The 6,662-nt window shown below is 31.6% G+C and overlaps 1 pseudogene; it reads left to right on the top strand.

Annotated features, from left to right (window-relative positions):
* Positions 1–3,410: 3,410 nt before the first annotated feature.
* On the top strand, positions 3,411–6,155 carry LOC125831265 (GABA transporter 1-like; annotated as a pseudogene).
* Positions 6,156–6,662: the final 507 nt, after the last annotated feature.

The following is a 6,662-nucleotide window of genomic DNA, read 5'->3' as shown; positions in this document are numbered from 1 at the left end:
TTGAGTGGTCATTTTTATTATGACTTATTAATTTGTAATATTTATTTTATACGATTTCATTATTATTTTTTATTGAATATTTAAGTGTCATCACATCTCACATTATGTTTTATTTTCTTAAAAAACACCTTAGATAGTTGTATTTTGGTTAGACTAAAGAAATATTTGGAGCACAAGTTAATTATATGCTTGTATGAATACTTTACCGGAAAAATTCAAAAATCCAAAAAAGCCCAAGCTTTATTAGTTTGGTTTAATTTAAAAAGTCGACACAAATAATGATTTGATTTGATATTTGAAAAATTCAAACCAACCCGAAAAAAATCCGAGGTTGAAAACCCTGAAAAAAATATGAGTTTTATTAGTTTGATTTGATTTATAAATTTTAAAATTTGATACAAATAATTTAATTTGATATTTGAAAAACTCAAACTAACCCGATAATGTACACCCAAGGTAGACGTATGGAATTGAAAGATTAAATGCTCAGTCAATACTATCCAATATGGGCAAATTTATCTTCAGTGGAACTAATTTTCCTACTTCAATGAAAACGTCCCACATAATACTACTATAATATATCAGTTGACTAGACCCAATAACAATTACTCTTTAAGTATTACTTTGATTTATTGGAAGCACATAGCATCAGTTGATCAAATTACCACAAGTATATAGGCTATATATTTAAATTATATATGCTAACATAAATTAAAAGGGCTTTAGTCATTGACGATCTCTTAAAGTTGTTTAAATATTTTATTTAAACACTTTAATGGTCCTTTTTTCCTATTAGACACTTCAATTTTTAAAAATAAATATCTATCAAATATTTTTCTGACACTTAATCAAAACAGAAAGTGCATGTAATAAAAATGACAAATCAAATAATAACAAGTAACATTTCAATTTAAAATAATTATAAGAATAAATTTTAAATATAAACAAATTTATATCTGAATCTAAAAAAATAAAAAAAAAAAGGAAATTATACACCCTACGCCCCCCCCCCCCCGCACTGCAGCTCACCTCACCTCACCTCTCCCTTTCTTCTCTTTCACTAACACTTGTCCACCATTGTTAACTCTCAAAATAAGAAAATTGGAGTTTTAATATGAGTTAATATTTTTTATGGTCACTGAACTATCAACTCTTTTCATAGAAAGAAACTTAACTTTGATATTTAACTCAAAAGTCACTCAACTACGAGATCTTTGCATATAAAGTTACTCAACCTATTTAATTGTTTATCTCATTAAAATTTGCTGATGTGGAATTTTTATTTCTAAGTAAAATTTTAAGAAATAAACATATATCCATTTAAATCATTTAATGACCCGCTCTACTTGACCCAACCCGCTAAAAATATAATATTGACCCTCTTAATTTATCTTTATTTTCTAAAATTAGTTTCTCTGTTCTCCTTTGCATTTTTTCTTTTCTTCTTTTTTTTTGTAAAAAAAATCTCAATTTGAGCCTCTTCTTCCTTCTTTTAGTTAGGGATATCTCAATTTCTGATCAAACTAAATTATTCTCTTTTGTCTCCGATTTTATTTTTTTTTGGTTATTGTTCATAAGCATTGTTAGCTTTAAATGATGTTGTTACTGCGAGTCGTCGTATGAAGGCGAAAAGATAAAAAAAACCTATTTTGAGAAAAGCCTTTTGATATTGCCTGAACCTGAACTCGCATTATCCGGCGCTTTTCCATGGATTCTCTCTTAATAAACTCTCCATGTACAACCCTGCATCCTTCTAATAATATTTTAATCATAATCTAATTCCTATTTAACCCTGCATACTTTCTATGCAAAGATCTCATAGTTGAGTGACTTTTGAGTTGAAAATCAAAATTAAGTGATTTTCTATGAAAAAAATTGATAGTTGAATAACCATCAAAGATATTAACTCGTTTTAATATATATACGAAGTATGAATTTATAATTTTTATCTCCGTCTATGCATCTTTTTCATTTTTATTTGAATTGATAGTGTTTTGTTGAAAGATTTGTTCTTCTTTGTTTATTGTGATTTCAAAAAACAAAGTTTCATTTCTATTCGATTGGTGGGGAAGAAGGGGCGTGGGTCGGGGGAGATGAAGAGTGAGAAAATATTTAAATAATGGTCCTCATTTTCTCTGGTAAAGAAGATGTGGATGGTGATCTCCATTTTTTTCAAGCAAAAAAGACATAGATGATGATCTCCATTTTCCGACAAAGAACTGTGATGATGAAAACAAAAAAAGGAAGAAGGAAAGTTGAAAAAATAAATGGTGGTGTATTATTATGAAGAAATGGTGGCAGATAAAGAGAAAGAGATTGTTACTTTTAAAAAAAAAAAATTAAAAAATTAAAAAGAAAAGGAAAATGTAAATATATTAATTTCACTCATTCAACAAGGAGTGCATTACACTTTTTGTGTCACATTAGTATAAAGTGTCTAAGTGGTTCAAATTTGAGAATATATAATTGTTCAATAGGCACAATTCCTAATTGAGGTGTCTAAGTGAATGATGCGGACAATTTTAAAGGTCAGATATAACTTAAGCCAAATTAAAATAATACTTATATGAAACAATAGCCTGCAATCTTTCCTTCTTTTCTTCTGTTTTTGTTTTTGCGAAACAAAAGATGAGAAAAAGAAGAACGAGTCAAATATTCTTCTAAGGGTGTGGTAGGTAGGTGGAAAAATGTTTTTCACGGAAAATAATTTCTTAGAAAATGTTTTCTTGGAAAATGAGTGAGTATTTTTTAGTGTTTAATAAGTAAGCAAGAAAGTATTATTTCAAGAGCATTTATATGTTATCTTGCAAAACGTTATGAATACAGATAGAGATGGAGAGTGGGGTGGGGTTAATTTGGGGGTGGTGGGGGTTGGGATGGTCAAGGGGGGTAAAGGATAGATAATTCATATGTTATCTCAAATATGTTTTCCTCCATAGTTGACTCTTCAAAATCATATAGTACTAGCCTAGCTATTTTTCAACATTTTCAACTAACACACATCACATATTTTTGTTTCTATATCTACACTAATCAGTCACACATGCAGTTAGTCCAAATTGTGTAGCTGACTCAATTTTTTTCCTAACATGATGTTGAATATTTTTTCATTAATAATGGATGCTTGAAAGCTACTTCCATTAAGTCATCTATCACTAGACAATTGACTCCCACTTTTAAGGTCGTTAAACAGTACCCATTAAGCTGATACCCACGAATATTGACTCTCACAAATATGGCTGTTGTACTTCCTATCCCAGAATATGCTGAAAATGGTCCCAAAGAGCTTGACGCCGGCAGCCTTTTCGTCCTGAAATCCCGAGGTGATCAATAATTGTTTCATTTTATATGACACTCTTTTTTTTTAGTGTATCATATATGAATCTGAATGGTATAATTGGTATAGGGTCATGGTTGCACTGTGGATACCATTTGACGACGGCGATAGTGGCGCCGGCGCTGCTGAGTTTGCCGTTTGCTTTCACGTTGTTGGGATGGATAGGGGGAATGATATGCCTGACCGTGGCAGCGCTGGTCACCTTTTATTCCTATAATCTTTTGTCTTTAGTATTGGAGCACCATGCTATGCTTGGCAAGCGCCAGCTTCGTTTCAGAGATATGGCTCGTGATATTTTAGGTTCCAATATTCATAGCTTTTATTTTCTTTTTAATCTACTTAAAAACCCATTTCTATCCCTTTTTTTTTTTACTCCATTCGTTCCTTTTAATTACTTGTCACAATTTCTTTTCATTTTGATAGTCAAACACTATAAACTTTGTGACAAAAGGAAATTGATCCAATGATAAAAACACTTTCACTTTCAACTCGAAAGTTATGAGTTCACCAAAAAGGTGGAAGGGGTGATAAAAAAAACTATGATCTTTGACCAATGTTTTCAAATGTATTTTTTTTTAATTGATAATTACAATTCATATTTAAGTTTTGATTTTAAAATATCAAAGTAATCTAATCATATTAGTTTTGAAAGTTAATTAATTGGCTCTCGAACAGTGAAACGCGACAACTATTTTGAAATGAAGAAAATACTAACCTGTCACATGACATGTTTAAGATTAAATGACACTTTTATACATTCTAGATATCTTGAATTTAAAATCATAAAATTCGAAAATTTCCTCTAGTTCTTAAACTTTGTAGTAAATCAAAATCACATAAATACATTGAAACAAAGAAAGTAGTTAGTATTTTTTTTTTCATTAATTTAGTACTCTACTAGTACTTGTAGAGTAATTGAGCAAATGTAACAGGGCCAGGATGGGACAGGTATTTTGTGGGTCCACTCCAACTAGGCTTATGTTATGGCGCAGTCGTTGCATCAACTCTTCTTGGTGGGCAGAGCCTCAAGGTTAGTCTCACCAAGTCAAAAATGATAACAATTTAATTACAGTTAGATATGTTCTTTTAGCTATAATTATTATTTTTGTAAATGTCTCCAAGTCTAAAATAATATTAGATCTAATGACAATTAACCAATATCACTAAGAATTTTAGCATTAATTGTTTATTATTTATTCAAAATGAGATCACAAAGTTATTGTTGTTGTATTTCATGAGTATTTTTCTTCTTCTTTCAGTTCATTTATTTGTTGAGTAGACCAAATGGAAGCATGCAGCTGTACCAATTTATCATTATCTGTGGAGGGCTAACACTAGTGATGGCACAATTACCATCCTTCCATTCCCTAAGGCATATCAATCTTGTCTCCTTGATTCTCTGTCTTATTTATTGTGCTTGCACAACTGCAGGATCCATTCACATTGGTAATTATATATTTCCACCTCTTAATTTAAAATAAACCTATAATTAATTAAAATGAATCTTAATTAATTCATTTCTTGTATACTTATAGGACATTCTAATAAAGCACCTGAAAGAGATTATTCAATTACTGGAGTTGGTATTAATCGCATATTTGGTATCTTTAATGCTATTTCTATCATCGCAACTACCTACGGAAATGGAATCATTCCCGAAATACAGGTTTGTTCTCTTGTATGTTAGCAAACATAATGAGATGGGAGTACACTTATAAGCAGTGGCGGAGGCAGGAATTCTATCAAGGGGGTTCAAATAAAAAAAATGTTGTTGCCTGGAATCGAACCCGTGACCCAAAGCTCACATAGGCGAAATCCTGACCCCCATAAACCATTGAGCTACCTCCTTTGACATATGCTCAGGGGGTTCAATTTTAAATATATACACGTACACAAAAAAATTGATCTTCTATATATAGTGTAATTTTTTTTTCGAGGGGGTCGGATGACCCCCCTGGACACACTATAGATCCGCCCCTGCTTATAAGGCTTGGGCAATCTGTCTTCTTCCTTTGAGCTAGTTTTTGGAGTGTGAGTTAGGCCCAAAACCTAATTTAACAGACTGATATCTGATTGTATTTAGTTTAACTTTTTGTGGACAGGCGACAATAGCACCTCCAACAACAGGGAAAATGTTGAAGGGGCTATTATTGTGTTACAGTGTAGTGATATCGACATTTTTCAGTGTTGCGATTTCTGGATATTGGGCTTTTGGAAACCAAGCTCAACCATCAGTGCTCCAAAATTTCATGTTAGATAGGATGCCTTTGCTGCCCAAATGGTTTCTCTTGATCACTTGTATCTTCACCTTTGTCCAAGTATCAGCTGTTAGCTTGGTAACGCTATTTTCACTTCTTTTTTTCTTTTTTTTCATAATTAGCATCGATATTTATTAACTTATAAATGTTGCTAATGTTATACATACACAAAATCTTGGCAGACTTACTTACAACCAACAAATGTAGTATTAGAAAAGAGATTTTCAGATCCAAAAAAAGGCGAATTCTCAATCCGCAATGTGGTTCCCCGGTTAATTTCCCGGTCACTATCGGTGATCATTGCGACAACGTTGGCTGCAATGCTACCTTTTTTTGGAGACATTATGGCTTTGTTTGGTGCATTTGGTTGCATTCCTCTTGATTTTATTTGCCTATGGTCTTCTATAATGTCACTTTCAAACCTTCAAGAAAGAGCATAATTTTCTGGGGAAATACCATAATTGCTCGTCTCAACGGTGTTGTCTTTAATTGGGGCGGTAGCATCTGTGCGGCAAATGGTGCTTGACGCCAAGACCTATCGTCTGTTTGCGAATATGTGATGGGAATTATTTTCACGTGGAATTTTACTACGAATGTTGTTGTTGCATCCAAAATGTCAAGCACTTTCGCTAAAAGTTGAATAGAAAAAATGTATTTTTATTGACCATATGAATACATTGGATGTCCATTTAGTATTTCTATACATCCTTATTTTATATGATGAACCTTTTACAATTTACATATGATTTTTTTAGAAGTTGTACCTATTATGAAGTTTTCCGAAGGATTTACAATTCTCTTGGGAATCATATCGACATAATCTTTTTATTTAAATTTTAATGTCAAATTAACTTCTTTAAAGATAGGCAAGACACGTAGTAATCGATTAATTAGAACTTGGGAGTTGTACAAAAATCGGAAGCAAATAAAAACGCCACATTAACTTGTTAAGGAAGTAAAAATACCTCTGAGTTATTTAAAATAGGTTAATTTATCTCTTATTGAAATTTTTTATTAAAAATACCCTTTTCATTATATTTTTCTGGGATAAAAATACCCTTCAATTA

Source organism: Solanum verrucosum, unplaced genomic scaffold, assembly GCF_900185275.1.
Source record: "Solanum verrucosum unplaced genomic scaffold, falcon-dt-bn FXZP01000102.1, whole genome shotgun sequence".
NCBI lineage: Eukaryota > Viridiplantae > Streptophyta > Magnoliopsida > Solanales > Solanaceae > Solanum > Solanum verrucosum.
The sequence above is the reverse complement of the archived record's forward strand: the minus strand, read 5'-3'. Positions and strand labels throughout refer to the sequence as shown.